At 35.9% G+C, this 19,974-nt stretch overlaps 1 non-coding gene across 1 annotated transcript; it reads left to right on the forward strand.

The window, feature by feature from the left end:
• The first annotated feature begins 11,071 nt into the window (after positions 1-11,071).
• Positions 11,072-11,148, forward strand: Trnav-cac (transfer RNA valine (anticodon CAC)). Its single transcript has one exon. It is a non-coding gene; the product is annotated as a tRNA-Val (tRNA).
• The last annotated feature ends 8,826 nt before the right edge of the window (positions 11,149-19,974 follow it).

The raw sequence follows: 19,974 nt of genomic DNA on the forward strand, positions 1-19,974 counted from the left end.
AAAAGATATGGGTCAGGGACATAAGACAATGATGTAGACTTCTGTGATGCTGTCCTAACAGTCTGTCAGCACAGCTCCAAAGGCAAGACTGCCCATTAGAGTAGTCCCACCTTGGGGGAAATGGACAAGCTCTTGCACACTGCTTGCTCTATCATTCACTGGGGGTTACTGGAGAAACTTATGACCTCTGTTTGAACTCTGAAGGCATTAATGGCTGGGAGCTGTCAGTTCCACAGTCTTCTTATAAATGGACACATATCTTCATGTCTGACACAAGGCAGGAAGATACAAACATTATTTTTTGATTACTTCCATCTTTACAATAAGCAAAGTCATGGACTGGAATGAGACACAGGGAGGAGTGCTGGAGGTCTGTAGGAAGGGGAGAAAGCATTAAATAGTTGACTTGAAGAGGAAAGTGCATATAGAGGGATTACTAGGCAGCTCTGATGACTTCAGTAGTGTTTAGTGGTCATAAATTTAAAGCAAGATTAGCAGAAGAATCAGGAGAAAAGGCAAGAAGCAGTGAAATAATTAAAACATTTAGTATTATAGAGAATTGAATCTGTCAAGTTAAGGAGCAAATACCAAGAAGAAAACAGACCAATAACTAGACATTGCTATTTTAAAATGTCAAATATTTTTAAAAATATTGTGAGCAATCAGTCAATGAAAACTAATTATATGTACAGGAGCAAGCATCATGCCACATTCATATTTCCTTGAAGAAGCAATGGAATAACATGTGAAATTAAAAGTTAAGTATCAAGAGATCTTTAACCCCGAAATAGAAAATCCAGTACAGCTGGTATAAAGAGTAAGGCAGATTTATTATCTCATTAGGATTTCTAACTTGTTCCCAAGAATGGCTAATTCAGTGGCTCAAGGACCATTCTTCCCATTATTTTGCTTTACCAAGTTCAGGGGATCGGTGCTGTCTTAAGTTATTCATCCTCTTACATGATATGGACCTCTAGTTCCAGGCATTGCATGTAGAAATAACAATAATCAAGCAGAAGAAGAGAAACGATCCCATTGGCTAGAGTAGTGTTCCATGCCCATTCCTAAGCCAGTCACTTTAAAGGAGAATGCACTTGGCTCAGTAAAGTGCACGGCTAGGTAAAGAAGAGTGGACTGCACAAATAAAACAGCCTTTTGCTAATAAGGAATAAGGAGAAATGGCAATCAACAGCACCTCCTTTATGAGAGGAAGAAAATATTGAATATGTTGAAAATTTTTTAAAAAATCAACATACACTATCATTTTTCACTGAGGGGACATTCTCCATAAAAATACCAGATACCCTTCTTGAAATTTTTTGTTGAAAATATTAAAGATAACTAAGACAAATCAAAACAACTCAAAAAGGGCAAGTCATGTTATGAAAGAAGTGACAGTGATCAGTGAACCCAATTAAAGTTACATCTAATTCATTATTTTTAATAAATATATATTCAAATTACATTAAAAACAAATGACATTAAGCTAGGACTTGAAAACCAAGAATAATTTCGAGAGAGAAAAAGTTGAAAGGAGTATTCCAGACAGAAGGAATGACATGCGGGCATTTCCTTAAGGCTGGAGTGGAGATAAGCAAGCACAAAGTACATTAGGCACAGTCAGATCCTATAAGCCTTGTGCTCCATGTTAGAGACTGGAGTTTTAAGTGTATTGAAAATTCCTACTGTGTTTTAAACAGAGGAATGACATATATATTTTTTATTTTTTATAACTTTATTTTATTTTTTTTTATGTGGTGCTGAGGATTGAACCCAGTGCCTCATCTGTGCTAGGCAAGCGCTCTACCACTGAGCCCCACCCACAGCACTGCATTTTATTTTAAGATCATACTGGTTGTTCTTTAGAAAGACAGATGAGAGAGGGGAGGTAGAAGTTAGGAGGCCATTGAAGAAATTGTCTTGGACTAGAAAAAAGTGTGAAAATTAGGAAAAGTTGATAAATTGGAAATATGTAGAGAGACTCAATAGGACAAGTTTAAGGATCGCATGTGTATGAGGATGAGCTGAGAGACACTGTAGAATTAGGATCCAGACTTTGGGCTGTGTGGTCATGATTGTGCTATTTATTAAAATGATAAGAACCAAAAGATGAATAGGTTACAAGTGGGGAGGGAAGATGGAGAAAGGAGAAACAAGAGCTCTATTTTCAACATTTTAAGAATTAGATGTGCTAGAAAGTCAACTCAAAATGTATCAAAGACCTAGGAATTACACCAGGAACTATGCAACTCCTAGAAGAAAATATAGGGCTAAACACTCCAACATATGGGTGCAGGAAACAACTTCCTCAGTAGGGTCCCTAAAACTCAGAAAATAATGCCAAGAGTTAATAAATGGGATGGCATAAAATTAAAAAGCTTCTGCACAGCAAAGGAAACCATTAAGAACGTAGAGAGAACCTGTAGAATGTGAGAAAATCTTTGTAGCTACTCTTTTGACAGAGGATTACTATTTGCAATACATAAAGAACTCAAAAAACTGAACACCAAAAACCAAATAACCCAATTAATAAATGGGCAAATGAACTAAATAGACACTTCTCAAAATAAGAAATAAAAATGGCCAGTAAATATTTGAAAAAAATGGTCAACATTGTTAGCAATTAGGAAAATGCAAACCAAAACTACACTGAGGTTTCATCTCACTTCAGTCAGAATGGCAGCCATCAAGAATACAAACAATAATAAATGCTGGCGAGGATGTGGAGAAAAAGGAACACTTCCACACTGTTGGTGGAATTGTAAATTAGTACAACCACTATGGAAATCAGTATGGAGGCTCTGCAAAAGTCTAGGCATGGAACCACCATACAACCCATCTATACTACTGCTCAGTATTTATCCTAAAAAATTAAAGTCATCGTACTACAGCGATACATGCATACCCATGTTTATAACAGCACAATTCACAACAATGAAACCTAGATGTCCATCAACAGATGAATGGATAAAGAAAATGTGGCATATACACAATGGAATTTTATTCAACCATAAAGAAAAATGAAATTGTTATTTGCAGGAAAATAGATGTAACTTAGAGCATTATGTTAAGCCAAACTCAGAAAGTCAAGGAGCATGTTTTCTCTCATATTTGGAAAATAGAGAGAGGAAAAAGGGGAAAAAAAGGTGTGAGGAGGCAGTCTCATGGAAATCAAAGGGAGATCAGTAGAGTAGTAGAAGAAAGGGACAAGGGGAGGGAGGAGGGAACAATATAATATTGGCCACATAATATTGTTATATTGTATAGAAATATGAATGTTTAATAATGAATTCTACCATTATGTACAATTATAATGCACCAATAAAAAATATGGGGGAGAAAAGAATGAGATGGATGAGATGTGCTAGACTTGGTGTCACACACCTGTAGTACCAGCTACTCAGCAGGCTAAAGCAGGAAGATTGCTTGAATCCAGGAGTTTGAGATCAACCTGGACAACATAGAGGGATCCCCCCACCCTGCTGCCTCCCAAAATAAGATGTATATGTGAAACATTCACCCTCCAAAAGAAAATGTTAATTAGGCAGTGGGAGGTGGAAATTGAATCAACTATGATGTTGAAAGGTGGGGCTTTGGGAGCTGATCAACATCAGTTACCAAGCTGAAGGCCCATGATTAAATTACTGGTAGCATTATAAGAGGGAGAGAGACAAGAGGACACACACACACACACTCTCTCACACACTCCCTGTCTCTTGCCATGTGATGCTGTTTGTTGCCCTAGGTCTCTGCCTGCAGTTGTGGCCCCTCCACCTTGTGCCTTCTGAACTGTGAGTCAAAATAAACCTTTCTCTCTAAAACTTCCCCAGTCTGTAAGTTGATATTGGCAACAATAACAACAACAAAAAAATGGACTAATACAATTGGAAATATATTTTTAGAAGTTTGGGTACCTAGGGACTAGTGAAAACTATAGGAAATGCTGAGATTACCTAAGAAAGAAAAAGAAAATGAATCTCAGCATTTAAAGGTTGACCAGTGAAAAAAGAAATAAAGGTGAAAAAGGAACAGGCAATGAATTAAGAGGAAAACCAAGAGAGTATTAGAGTCACGGACATATTTGATTGTGTCGACTGCAGAAATCTAGTTGTGACACAAGTTTTTATTAGATTTGGCAGCATGTAGGCCAGTGGTTAATAAAAGCAGGTCAGTTGTGTGGTTGAGGCTGGGGTAGAATTTCAGGTTAAAGTAGAATTGAGGAAACAATGTGTGAAGAAGTGGGGACAGGGCTGGGGTTGTGGCTCAGTGGCAGAGCACTTCCTTAGCATGTGTGAGGCACTCACTGGGTTCAATCCTCTGCACCACATAAAAAATAGATACATAAATAAATAAAATAAAGTCATAAAAATGTTTTTTTTTTTTTAAAGAAGTGGGACAGCTTATTTCTAGATAACTCTTCTGAGAAGAGTCTGGGCATGATGAAGACTAGAGCAATACCCAGATGAAGATTCAAGGAAGTTTTTTTGTTTTTATTTTCAAAGATGGGAGATACTAGTATATATTTGAATGCAGATTTTAAAAAATATAAGAGTGAGAGGCTGAAGATAAGAGGAAGCTGGATTTTAAGGAAAGGAATAAACATTTCCAGAAGGCTTTAAACCCACCAGTAGCTTTGAGGGAATGACATCTCAATGTATTCATCTGTCAAAAAAAATAATTGAGTACCATGCACCAGGTTATTTTAAGAATTAGTGCAATAAAAATAAACAACACAGCCAATAAACTTGGCCCCAAAGACTAAAAGTTCTAGTATGTAAGGAAGATAACATGTAAACAGGTACATAAATTAGTAAGATCATTTTGAATGCTGATGAGTGCCACAAAGAGGAGGACATCTATGACCATTCTCTGCAAGCCTCCATGTATTATCCATCAGCAAAAATTAAATGGGGTTTCTGAATCATATGGGATCCTGGCAAGATCCCATTTCTCCTTCCCCTAAAAGGCTCCCCTAAAGAGTCTTACAACCGCCTCTATCTCTGAGAATAAAAGAACAGATATCATCATATGTTTGATCCCTACTTATGTCATTGGTCTCAATACCCCCATACATTACTCCCTGTAATCTGTACATCACGTTTCCTGATCTATCTTTCATCCCTGCTCAGCACCCAAACCTCTCTGTGTGTCCTCTGGAACTCAAGGTGAATAATCAGCAAAACCACAATTTCTTTCATGTTGTCTTTAAAGAGTCCTTAATCTACTTTAACTGAAACCTGTGTTTGCCCTTAGAGCCCTGCATCTCACGCAGCCTCTCAAGTAATGGCCGTTTTCCTCCCACAGCCTTCATATTGAGGGCCTGGAGGTGGTGTGGATCTCTCGTACTTAATATTAACATTTCCAGAACATTACATTTCCCCCTCTCTTCTCTTTAAAAGTCATCTTTGAATCTTATAACGACCTTGAGCAGACACTACCCATTCCTGATTTTATATTGTACACTAACCCCTTCCCAGTTTACTTGTCTTTGGTCCTTGAAGATGTTCACTTCTAGATTACTGTCACTCTCTAGTCCTCAGCATCCTTCTTGGAGATTTTAACATACACACCAATGATCCTTCCAGCACTTTGGTGCCTCAGTTCCTTTGTCTCTTGTCCTCCAGTGACATGGTCTTCCTTTCTTTGTTACCTACTCAATCCTAAAGTCATTCTAGATTTTCCATTACCATTAATAACCTCTACAGAATCTCAAAATCCAAACATGCCATCCTACAAGCTCTATCTCATTTCCTCATTTCTCGAATCCCAACTTCAACCCCTTTGGGATCTAAAATCTGTTGATACTACCACTATTTCACTATTATCCTCCTTTTGCCCTTCTCTCTCTGCTCAGGTGCTGTGGATGCTATTGTGTCCCCCCCCCCCAAATATATGTTGAAGTCCTAACTCCTGGTACCTGTGAATGTGACCTTACTTCAATATGGGGCTTTGCAGATGTCATCAAGTTAAGATGAAATAGGTTCAATATGGGGCTTTGCAGATGTTGTCAAGTTAAGATGAAGTAACTGGAATAGACCCTAATCCAATGTGACTGGTATCCTCACAAGAGAAATTTGGAAACACACAGAAGGAAGGCGGTCATGTGAAGATAGGGAGAGACTGGAACCATACTACCACAAGCCAAGGAAAGCCTGGGGCTACCAGAAGCTCTAACAGGCAAAGAAGGAGCCTTCCCTAGAAGCTTTAGAGAGAGCATGACCCCGCCAACAATCTTGATTTTAGGCTTCTAGCCTCTAGAACTGTGAGACAAGAAATTTCTGTTGTTTAAAGCCACCCAGTTTGTGGTACTTTGTTAGACCAACCATACGAAACTAATTTACTAGTTTAAATTACACATGGCCAAAATATAAAATGATATAATTATTAAATGGCCAAATAAAACGATTTCTTTTCATACTTTCTGAATATTCTTGCCTCTTACTTTATTGTATTTGCAATAACAATAAAAATCTCATAACATCCAATTTTCAGTCCTTTCCATAACTATACTTTCACAGTGAAAACTGGCTGCAGAAAAACACACAACTCTGTTGATTGGTCTCACTTAAAAACACATGATTATTAACCACCATTGGACCCTAATGTTGCTTGGCTATCATACTGCATTTCTCTGTTTCATTTATTCTTCCTTTCTTCCATAAATATTTCATATCTTCTCTCAAACTCTCCAATACCTCTTCCATAACCCTTACTCTTAACTATTTCAATGAGAAAATATACTTCATTAAAAAAAACTCCACAAGCTCCCATGACCACATTTTATCTGTTGTCTTCTATGTGTTCCTATAAAATCAATCCTTCCAGTTGTGCATTATATATTACCTCCTCTTCTACTCACAAAATGTCCTTTCTCTCCTCAATAGCAAAAATTTTCCTCTCTACTAGGTCATTCCCACTATTATATTTTCCCTCATTAAAAAAAAAACAACTAAGAATTCAAGGGGTTGGGGATATAGCTCAGTTGGTAGGGTGCTTGCCTTGCAAGCACAAGGCCCTGCGTTCAAATCCCCAGCACTGCAAAAAAAAAAAAAAGAATAGAATTCAACAATCTCTGAATCCCACTTCTTTTCCAGCCACATCCTCTCTTTTCCTTCACAAAACGAGATTTATTCCAGTTGCACGACAGTTGCAGTTTATACTTAATTAATAACTCTTGGCTTAATTATTAATGGTGCCCTTTTCAAATGTGTTTCAGTTTAGACCGTGACCTATGTGGTTAGCTTCCCTTTTAATGTAAAACCACATCAAAGAGCTATCTCTGTTCATTCTGTCCAGTTTCTCACTTTTTATTCTCTTGAGCCCCACTGCAAACAGATCTTGCCCCCACTACTCCATGAAACTGTTATCTTCAGGTCAGTGACCATATCCGTGTTGTTAAATCTAATTGTCTACTATCATTCCTCATCTTTTTAACATTTTAGAAGCATTTAACAGAGCTAATCATTAACTTCTCCATTTTTCACTTGGCTTTCAGTGCTACACACCTGATTTCCGTCTCCATCACTTGGGAGGAAATATTTGTGTTCCAGGTGGTGGGAAGGAAAAAGGAATAAGTTAAGCACAGGCCCCTCCCTTTAAGGAATCTTGAGTAGTTCACAAGTCTTCTTTTTGGTCAGATGACCATCTTAGCTTCCTAAGAGGCTTAGAAATATCTATCTACAATATCTATCAATATTTATTTATTTATTCTAGGCAACCACCTGAAAACTGGAAATTCTATTATTATGGAAGAAGAGGAGAAAAATATTGGGAAATAAGTACAGTGATTTTCACATTTTCTAAAGGACTGTATTTTTTAAAAATGATATAACAAATTTGCTTAAAAAATAAAATTGAATAATGGTAAAAGGAGATGAGAAAATTAAAGACTAACAAAAATACTTTGGTCTCAGATTATTTGACAGGTTTCCTTCTTGCTTTTTCTTCAATGAAATTTAGAAGTGTTAAATATGTATGCAGTCAACACAGTCAAAAAACTTAGGCTATGTTTTTGGAAATGTGATATAGTCAGTAGCTAGAGCAATGTTGGTAGCCAGAGCAGTTACACAATTGTGAGATAAAATGCTTAAATCCCCAAAGTAAAAACAAAACAATAACAAAATATACCACACTTAATTTTTATCTTCACCAGTAATTATGAAAAATAAAAGAACAAATGAAGACTTACCTATCACCTTTACAATTAAGTGATGATATTCACTACTAGGTGAAAGTGCTTCTGAGAATAAAAACTTTGTCAAAACTTTTGGAAAGTAATCTCTATCTTAGGAAATTAATGTCCTTTGATGCAGTTATTATACTTTTGGGAATCAATCCTAAGAAATTAATCCAATATATACATAATTCTCTTGATACAAAGATATTCATTACAGAGTTCTGTACAACAGTGAAACATTGGAAAAAACCCACATGATGAATGATAGAGTAATTGATAAATCTTACTATTCTACTCCATGAGTTATTACACAATTAATATGTTTATAAAGAACACATAATCACATAGGGAAATGTTCATGATGTATTATAAGAGGAAAAGCATTCTGTAGTTGTATAAATGTAAATGTGATTGTCTACTTAGATAATGAGAAATAACATTTAAAAATACTTAGTGTGCTCAAAAAACATATTAGAACTAAGTATACAATTCAAGCAATTGTGTTAAAAAATAGAACAAAAAATAGAAGCAAAAGATGTTAGGCAGAATAATGAACCCCAAAGTGTTTACTTTCCTTCCTGAAATGTGTGTGTGTTCTGTCACATGGCACAAAGGATTTTGCAGAAGTATTTAAGGCTACAGACCTTATGATAGGGAGATTGTACTGATTATCCAGCTGGGCCCAATCTAATCAAGGAGCCCTTAAAAGTAGAGGACTTTCTCCAAGGAGAAGCAGAAGACATGAGGTTAGAAGGATTTCAAGTATAAGAACTTGTGCTGTTGCTGCTTTGTAGGGAATGGAGAGCTAAGGAACACAGGTGGTCTCTAGAGGCTTCCACCAAGAACTAGCAAGGAAACAGGACCAACAACCTGAAGCCTGGAAGCAGATCCACCCCAGAGAGAAATTCAGCCCTACTGACACCTTGATTTCAACCTTTGTGACTAGTAATGAGCCCAGCAGGGTCATGCTGTCTAACCTACTATACCATGAAATAAATTTGTGGTAATTTGTTATGGCAGCAATAGAAAACTAATAAAAAGGGTGAAATGTCAGTTTAACAAATGCTTGCAAAGTACCATGAGAGGAAAGAAATATACAGCTTTTGCATATTTTTAATCAAACAGACAAAATATGCATATCCTGGATGGAAATTTAACAGTATTAGCTGGCCCAAGAAAGAGTTTGGAAGGATAAAATAATGTTGCTGAGGGTATCAAACCACAATGATATATAATGGTATGTTAATCAAGGGGAAACATAGTTTGGCCATCTGGGCGATTATCAAGAATACAAGCAACAGTAAGTGTTGGCGAGGATGTGGGTAAACGGTATACTCATACATTGCTGGTGGGACTGTAAATTGGTGCAACCACTCTGGAAAGCAGTATGGAGATTCCTTAGAAAACTTGGAATGGATCCACTATTTGACCCAGCTACCCCACTCCTCGGTTTATACCCAAAGGACTTAAAGTCAGCATACTACAACCACATCAATGTTTACAGTAGCTCAATTCACAATAGCTGAACTGTGGAACCAACCTAGATACCTCTCAACAGACAGACAAAGAAAATGTGGAACATATACACAATGGAATATTACTCAGCCTTAAAGAATGAAATTATGGCATTTGCAGGTAAATGGATGGAGCTGAAGAATATCCTAGTAAGTGAAATAAGCCAATCTCCAGGAATCAAAGGCTGAATGTTTTCTCTGACAAGCGGATGCTGATCCATAATGGGGAGTGAGTAGGGAAGAATGAAGGGACTTCAGATTGTGCAGAGGGGAGTGAGGGGAGGGGAACAGGGAAGGATGGTGAAATGAGACAGACATTATCACCCTAAACACATGTATGGTTATACTACCCATGTGACTGCAACATACACAGCCAGAGGAATGAGAGGTGCTCCATTTGTGTACAATGTGTCAAAATGCATTCTACTGTCATGTATAACAAATTAGAACAAATAAAAAAAATAAAAAGTTGGTCATTTGTCTTCTTAGGAATCTAGATGGAATTGAGATGAAACTAAGGAATGGGTAGTATTATGGTTTGGATCTAGAAAGTCCCACGAAGGCATATGTATTGAAGGATTCATTCTCAGTGTTCAGAAGTGATTAGATCATGAAGGCTCTAATTTAAAATATTCATTAAGGCATTAAAATAATAATTTCAGGGCATTACTGGGAGGTGGTGGAAACCATAGGTGAGGCCTAATTAGAGCAAGGGGTGGGAGGTCGCACACCCTGGAATAGTATACCTTGTCCCCAGTCCCTTCCTCTCTCTGCTCTCTGCTGCTAGATGAGCAGCTTTCCTCCAGCACGCCATCCTGCCATGATGTCCCGCCTCACACGAGCTTAGGCCCAAAGCAGTGGAATCAGCCAACCATTGCCTGAAATCTCTGAAACGGAGTCAAAATAAATCTTTCTCAGGTATTTTGTCATGATGAAAAGCTAACCAGATGGTTACAATGTAAATGGTGAACCAACCCGTGGCTTAGGTGTTTGAAGATGTAGCTTTGTCTGGTTGTCAATATGATTAATAAAGTCATTTAGTAACAGATCTACATCATATTGCTTCTCTATCAGGTCACCGTCTTTATATGGAAGAAGGGCTGGATGAGATGGAAACTCATTTTACTGGTGCTGAGTGTTAAGTTACCCTGGGACCAGAATAAAGGTAATGTAGGTTTAGATCAGAGGCTGGCAAGATGAGGTCTATCTTTATTAATAGTTTTATGGAACATAGCTATGTCCATTCATTTACATACTTTCTGTAGCTTTACTTGATAGTGGCAGAGTACAACTAAGACCATAAAATACTTAATCTGACCTTTTGCAGAAAAAAATTTGCTGACTCCTAGCCTATACCTGAGTCTAAACAAAGTAAATGAGGGGCTGAGGATGTAGCTCAGTTGGTAGAGTGCCTGCCTCACAAGCACGAGGCCTTGGGTTCAATCCCCAGCACCGCCAAAATAAATAAATAAATAAATAAAATAAAAATAAACAAAGTAAATGAGATTTATATTAAGGTGAAAAAATCAATTATAAATATACAGGAGAGACATGACTCAGTAGGAATGGGCTTGAACGAAGCCAGGGCAGTGACACATGCCTGTAATCCCACCAGTTTGGAAGGCTAAGGCAGCATTAAGTTCAAAATTAGCTTCAGCAATTTAGCAAGGTCCTAACCAACTTAGGGCCTTAGCAAGACTGTCTCAAAACACAAAAAAGGGCTGGGGATGTGGCTCAGTGGTTCAATCCCTGGTGGGGGAAAAAAAAAAAAAAGTCCTGATGGACAGATATAAATCAGCACAAATATATTCAGAAAGACAAACAGCTTAGAAAGCAAGTAAACATAATCCTAACCCTAAAAGAAGCAATATCTGGACCAGTAATTGCAGTCCTACTGGAATCAGTCATGCTCCAATATGTCCTTATCTTTCTTCTGCTTAGCACCTGCTAACTTGTGGTTGACACTTATTTTAGACTTCAGATCAAATGTCATCTCCTGAGAAGCCTTCAATTCCCCAAGGCTAGGTTACATGTACTTATTATAACATTTTACGCATCACACTGAAATTGTCTCCTTGTCTATCTCTCCCACTAGATCAAATTTACATGGGCAGGGAGGGAGGTAGCTGGTATTCCATTGGGCCTACTATCTGCCAAATACCCATTAAATTCCTCATCAATCAGACTACCTGGCGTAAGTATTTGGTTTGGGTAATTAGCAGACTGTTGATTCCCGACTCAAATCCATACCCTCCCTGCCCTTCTGGTAGATAAAGTCTCAGTTTTAACTAGGTGCTTTGCTGTGTGGCTGGCCATGTGTTCAAGGTAGAATCAGTACTCCAGCCCTGGGTATGGGTCAACCTAAGCAATGATGGTTTAGGCAGGAATGTGATGCATTTAAATACAGTACGATGTAACTGGAAAGCATGCTGAGGAATTTCTGGGAGTGAGCTTTAGTTAAAAGAAATGCACAGAGGAAAATGCCTTTTATTTTCTTGCTTTTGGATGTGGCTATATTTCAAGAGGTTTTGCTTGCAACCATGAGACCAAGTATGAGGATTAAATCCCATGTGTTGAGGATGGCAGAGAAGACTAGAAGAATCTGTCCTTGATAACACTGGTAAGCCTGTGGAACCATCTGTTTCCAATTATACTACTTTATTACTTGTATTTAAACCAATTTTAGGGTAATACTTTTAGTTGGGCTTTCCTTTGCTTGTGTATAAAAGCATGCTAATTTATGTAATGATCACATATATTTTAAGTGGGGTGCTGGCAAAGGGGTACATCAAAATGACAAAGGTGAGGGCTTTGGAAACACTGCCTTTTGCGGAAAAAAATATTAGGGATGTTTAGGCCTGGGGAGGGAAAGAAGACTTGAGAGGAGATGTAAGAGCTCTTTCATGAGGTAAGAGATAAATCTAAGACCAACATATGGTGTAGGACATTTTAAATTACTCAAGGGGCAGGGGCAGTCAAAACAATTAGACCTACCACAAAACAAAACAGACTAGGATTAGCATTTTTTTCTCATTAAAAATTTCAGTTGTAATTTGGGGACTACCTTTCGGAAGCATTCTGAACTTGCTTTGCTGAGAGGCTTGACCTAGAGAGGCCTTATGTTACCTTTCAACTTTTAAAATGCCATGATTTTATTCTTAGGACTTTATAATATGCACTGCAATAGTAATTGTATAGTAGGAAGAAAAAGTAAAAATAAAATCACTGTTGTATATTTTCATATTTTTCATGCTTCCAACTCTAAAATTTGTCACACTAAAATGGCTTTTGGATGACAGGAAATAACAAACATCTATCATAACAACACTGAATGTAAATGGTCTCAACTCCCCAATTAAAAGACACAGGTTGGCAGAATGGTTTAAAAAAGAAGATCCAACTATATCCTGTTTGCAAGACTCATCTAATAGGCAAAGATGCTCCCAGGCTGAAAGCAAAAGGATGGAAAAGAATATTTCATGCAAATGGAGTTCAAAAACAAATAGGAGTAGATATTCTCATATCTGACAAAGCAGATTTCAAGCAAAAATTAATCAGAAGAAATGGAGAAGATCACTGCCATATGGCAGTGGGAACAATGCAAGAAGAGAGAAAAACAATATATATTTATGCCCCAAATGTCAGTGTGCCTAATTACATTACATTTTTTTTTTCTTGTCATTAAATCCCAGATAGATACCAATGTCATAATACCGGGTGATTTCAACACACCCCTATCATCTATAGACAAGATCAATCAAAACTAAATAAATCAACAGGCATTTGACCTAAATAATACTATAAATCTAATTGACCTAACAGACACCTACAGAATATTTCACCCCAAAACAGCTAAATTAACTTTCTTTTCAGCATTTCATAGAATCTTTTCCAAAATATTCTAGGTTACAAAGTAAGTCTTGGCAAATAGCAAAAAACTGATATAATCCCATGCATCCTATCAAATCATAATGGAATGACATTAGAAATTGACAGCAAGAAAAATAACAGAAACCACATAAACACATGGTGATTGAACAGTACTTTTCTAAATGAGGAATAGAACAGAAGAGAGAAGAAATCAAGAAATTCTTAGAAAAAAATGAGAACAGAGACACAACATATTGAAATGTCTGAGACAGTATAAAGTCACATATAAGAGGAAAGTGTATAGCACTGAGTGCCTACATTAAAAAAAATAGAAAGATCTGAATAAATAATCTAATGAAACACCTCAAGGTCCTAGAAAATGAACAAACTAACGACAAAACCAGTGAAAGCCAGGAATAATTAAGAGCAGAGCCAAAATTAACGAAATTGAGGAAAAAAAAAAAAAAACAGGATCAAAGCAACAAAGAGTTGGTTCTTTGAAAGGACAAACAAGATCAATAAACCCTTGGCCGAACTAACCAAAGCAGAGCGAAAACCCAAATTAACAAAATTTGTGATCAAAGTATCACTACATACATGAAATCCAAAAGATCATTAGAAACTATTTTGCAAATTTATACTCCAATCAACTAGAAAATCTAGAAGACACTGACAAATTTCTAGATATGTAACAGTTCCTCAATTGAACCTGGAAGATGCAAAAAACCTACACCAACCATATCAAGTAGTGAAATTGAAATATTAATTGAAAGCCTTCCAACAAAGAAAAAGTTTGGGACCAGATGGATTTTCAGCTGAATTCTACCAGCCCTTTAAAGAAAGAACTAATACTAGTCTTCCTCAAATTACTCCATGAAATTGAAAGGGAGGGAGCACTCCTAAATACATTCTATGAAGCCAGTAAAACCCTGATGATCAAGAGGGATGCAAGGTTGGTTCAACATACGCAAATCAATAAATGCAATTCACCACATAAATAGAATTAAGGGCTCTTGTCAATGATCATCTCAATAGATGGAGAAAAGGCCTTTGATAAAATCCAGCACTCGTTCTTGTTAAAAATGTTGGAGAAACCAGAAATAGAAGGAACTTACCTATATAGCTTATAACAGCTACATATGACAAACCCAAAGCCAACATTTTACTGAACAGAGAAAAACTGAGAGCATTTCCTCTAAAACAAGAACAAGACAAGGTTGTCTATTCTTACCACTCCTATTCAATACAGTTCTTTACAGTTCTAGCCAGAGCAATCAGGTAAAAGAAGGAAACAAAATAGATAAAAACAGTAAAAGAAGTCAAATTAGATCCTCTATCTAGAAGACTTTAAATTCCAACCAGACTTCTAAAGCTAATAAACGAATTCAGGAAAGTGGCAGGATACAAGGTCAACATTCAGAAATCAACAGCTTTCCTATACTCCAATAATGATTCTTCTGAGAAAGAAATCAGGGAAACTATCCCATTCACAGTAACATAAAATATTGGGGAATTAATCAAAATAAGGAGGTAAAAGACCTTTACAGTGAAAGTTATAGAACAATGAAAAAAATTGAAGACAACCTTAGAAATCTTCCCATGTTCTCAGACAGGCAGAACTAAAACTGTCAAAATGACCATATTACCAAAAGTTATATACAGATTCAATGCAATCCCCATCAAAATACCAAGACATTCTTCACAGAATTAGAAAAAACAGACTTAAAATTCATTTGAAAGAATAAAAGACTCAGAATAGCCTAAGCAATCTTGAGCAAGAAGAGTGATGCTGGAGGCATCACAATACCTGATCTCAAATAATACTACAGAGCTAGAGTAACAAAAACAGCATGGTACTGGCATTAAAAAACAAACATGAAGTCCAGTGGAACAGAATAAAAGACAGAGACAAATCCACATAGATACAGTCATCTGATACTTAACTAAAGTGCCAAAAACATACATTGGAGAAAAGATAACCTTTTTAATAAGTGGTGCTGTGAAAACAAGATATCCACATGGAAAAGAATTTAGCTAGATTTCTACCTCTTACCCTGTAACAAAAGTCAAATCAAAAGTATGTCAAACACTAAAGAATTAGACCAGAAACTTTGCAAGTGCTCAGAGAAAACATAGGGTCAACATTTCAACATACTGCTGTAGGCATTGACTTCCTTAATATGAACCCTAAAGCTCAAGTAATAAAACCAAGAATCAACAGGTGGGACAGCAGTAAATTAAACAGCTTCTGTACAGAAAAGAAAAAAATTCAAAGCATAAAGAGAAAGTCTACAGAATAGGAGAATAATCTTTCCCACCTACTCATCTGACAGAGTATTAATATACAGAATATACAAAGAACTCAAAAAGCTCAACACCAAGAAACAAATAACCCAATCAATAAATGGACAAAAGAACTAAACAAACACTTTTCAAAAGAAGAAATACAAATGGCCAACAAACATGAAAAAATGTTCAATAAGCAATCAGGGAAATGCAAACCAAAACTACACTGAGATATTTCAGTTAGAATGGCAATTATCAGAATACAAATAATAAATGTTGGAGAGAACATGAGGGAAAAAGTACACTCATATAATGTCGGTGGAACTGCAAGTTAGAACAATCACTCTGGAAAGCAGTACAGATTTCCCCCAAAACTATGAATAGAACCACAGTATGATTCAGCTATCCCATTCCTCAGTATTGACGCAAAAAAAAAAAAAAAAAAAAAAAAAAAAACCAAAACCTAAAAGCAACATCATAATAATGATATAGTCACATTGATGTTTATAGGCGTGTAATTCAGTTCTCTGGAATACTTTTGCCTTTATAATTCCAATGTTTTATATTGAAAATCTCTTATTTAACTGCAAAAAACAGTAAAACAGTGAAGAAAGAAATATGCTTATAATTCCTATTTTAATTCTGGTAGAAGAATTACAAAGCAAATATATTGAATTCAAACAACACACTAAATTGTCCCAACATCACAGGCATGATAAAAATATGAATCCAATAGCAGAGAGGGTTCTGCCTCACTTTTCCTGTGCAAATTGGAATTATAACAGATTCTAATATATTAACACTGTTGACAGTTTATTAAAGAATTGCATGTAACTTTTAAAAAAAAATAAATTGAAGAACTTCTATATATGTATTTTTTAGGTTTTAAATTATACCTGCCAAATAAATTCTATCACAGATCTTTCTTGTGTGCTTAGTGAAATTTTGTTCAATATATCCTTATACTTGTTCACTACGGTTATTTTATTATTTTTTTTTAAGTACTGGGGACTGAACCCAGGGGCACTTTGCCACTGAGCTATATCCCCAGGATTTGTCTGAAGACAGGATCTCGCTAAGTTGACCAGGGTGGCATTGAACTTGTGATCTTCTTGCTTCAGCCTCCTGAGTTACTGGGATTACAAGCTACTCCACTGTGCCCAGCCTATGATTACTTTTAAATGCTCCTTCTCTGACTTTACTATATATCTATTATAGATGAAGTGATTTTAAATATTGTGAAGGATGAACTTTTCATCATACTCCAATGAATTTATTTCACCCATATCCTTTGGGGATATTTCTGATCTTTCTCGTGTTCATTTTTGAAAATCTTGTTTATTCTTCATGATATGTGATTCAGCATTTTAAGTTTTTTGTCATTCAATCAAAATGCTTTGCTGAATTACTTCAAGTTTAAACACCACTCTATTCTCCTAGCTTTTATGTAATGCTCAAGTGCTTCTAAACAGTCAATGAATATAAGAATTGTATGAAATCTCACTTGCCAGAGTTTAAAATAATTTGTAAATAACAAATTGACTTTTGATTGAAGACACAAAGAACACTGAAAATAAAAACTAACTTATAAGTTATACAGCAATGACTTTTTATCTAAATAGTTTCAGAATTTTTAAAAACCCAGATTATTATTCTTGGTGATTATTCTTCCTAGCACCAAAATTTTATTGCATGTGTTTCATACTATATACTAAGCAGAAAAAAAGACATAAATGTGATTTCATATTTCTTAATATTCTCTAAAAATATTCAAATTCTCAAACATGCTACGACTACACAATAGTGTCTACAACACATATGCTGAATTTAAAATTAATTTCCCTTCAGGATACATTATATCTAATGGTTTATAAGAAACCATCATGTTTACATTTTTACATGTTAAAATTTTTGTACCTTTCAAAAAAGAGCGCAAGAACCAAAACAAAAATGGATCAAGTATAATGTCATGAAATTAAAAAAAAATTAGTGTTTTAGTGTTTCTATATACTAGATAATTCTAACTTTTGGTAATTAATGTATTTTAAAAGGAGAATTAAAACATAGTTCAAAATTTATTTTCTATACCACAGAACTCAATGTGCAAGCTAAAATGAGATTCTCTGCAATTTAAGAAATTAGATACAACTGAAATTAAATCTGAGTATCAATTAGTTTCCCAAAGAGAAACCATTTTAGACACTACTCTTTTGGCCTTCTTTCCATTTCATTTAGCAAATGGGACCAGCAGATCTCAATAGTCACAACACCATTTGTTATAATAAAAGCCAGATGACATTCTGGCACTGTAGCAGTACCACAAAATGATGAGCTTATTTTCCATTTATGACAACTCAACTAGAGGTTTAGATATTCCCAACCCTGAACACAGGATGAAAAATAGTCCCATTCCCTTTCTCTCTTTTCCCCTTTTGGACATAAAGTATTTCTCCCCTTTTAATAACTAAGAGCAATTACCTTTCTTCAATCAAAAAGGGAGAATACTGGGAAAATATCCTTAATATCTTATTCATTCATTTTATTCTTTTTATAGTATTTTTAAAAACATTTTTTAGTTGTTAATGGACCTTTACTCATTTTTTTTTATATATGGTGCTGAGAATTGGACCCAGTGCCTCACACAGGCTAGGCAAGTGCTCTACCACTGAGCCACAACCCCAGCCCTTCATTTTCTTCTTCTTTTTCTGTTTTCTGTTTTGTTATCAGAGATTGAACCTAGGGGTACTTTATATCCTTGGCCCTCTTAAAACAAAACAAAACAAATTTTTTTTTTTTTTTTTTTTAATTTTGAGACAGGGTCTTGCTAAGTTGTTTAGGCTGGCTTTGAACTTGCAATCCTCCTGCCTCAGACTCCCAAGCCTCTGGGATTACGGGTGTACACGACTGTGCTCAGCTATTTTATTCTTTCAGTAAGTTCATCGAGCAGCTACTATGTGAATAAGGTTTAACAATGACAAAAACAAAATTTCTGTTCTCATGGAGTTTACAAACTAGGTCTGAGACTAATCAAATACATATAAAATTACAAAGGCATTAAATGCTAGGGCTACATGATCATGAGAGAATGTGTAACAGCTGGTCTTACTCTGTGACAGAAACCAGACAAATAGAATTAACTAGGTAATGAGGAGGATACAGTACTTGAAGCCAAAGAAACAGTATGAACAAAAGTCCTATGATCAGTTCAATCCCAGCACTGCATTTAAAAAAAAAAAGAAAAAAGAAAAAAAGTCCATGATACAGTGCTTTAATTCTCACTCCAGATACTTAAATAAGGACAATGAAGATAAAAGAAAGTGAAACATAGTATAAAATGAGGCTAAGTGATAATGATACTAGTGTGTTTTAGGTGATGTGCCCACCAGTGTTATCTTTTCAAACATTAACTTATTACAAACAGAGAAACAACATGTATCCCATTTGTTTACAATAAAAAAAAAATTAACTTATTTAATGCTCAGAACTACTATACAAAGAGTGGTCTTAATATATGTTACTCAATAGCTCACATAAAATATTTTTTCATTAAAAAGCAATGAAAAGTCATTAAAATGTTTTAAGCTAGGAAAGAGAGTCGGGGTAGGTTAAGTGTCTTGATTAAAATTGCACTTTGAACAAAACAGAAATTCTGCTTGCAAGAGAGAGGGAATCCCAGGAGGGGCAGAGTATCTGCATAAAAACAGACACACAGTTCAATGGAATATAATAGCCCACAAATAAATTCATGCATGTATGATTAACCTATTTTCTAAAAAGATGCCAAGAACATACATACAACAGGGAAAAGATAGTCTCTTCAATAAATGGTGCTGGGAAAACTGGACATGCACAAACAGAAGAATGAAATTAAGTCCTCATCTCATACTATATACAAAAATCAACTCAAAATGCATGCGAGTCAGGGATAGTGGCACATGGCTGTAAACCTAGCTCCTCGGGAGGCTGAGGCAGAAGGAGCGCAAGTTCGAAGTCAGCCTCAGCAACTCAGTGAGAATTTCAGCAACTTGCAAAATCCTGTCTCAAAATAATAACTAAAAAGTGCTAGGGATGCAGCTCAGTGGTAAAGCACCCTGGGTTCAACTCCCGGAACAACAATGAAAAAAAGGA

Source organism: Sciurus carolinensis, chromosome 4, assembly GCF_902686445.1.
Source record: "Sciurus carolinensis chromosome 4, mSciCar1.2, whole genome shotgun sequence".
Classification (NCBI taxonomy): domain Eukaryota; kingdom Metazoa; phylum Chordata; class Mammalia; order Rodentia; family Sciuridae; genus Sciurus; species Sciurus carolinensis.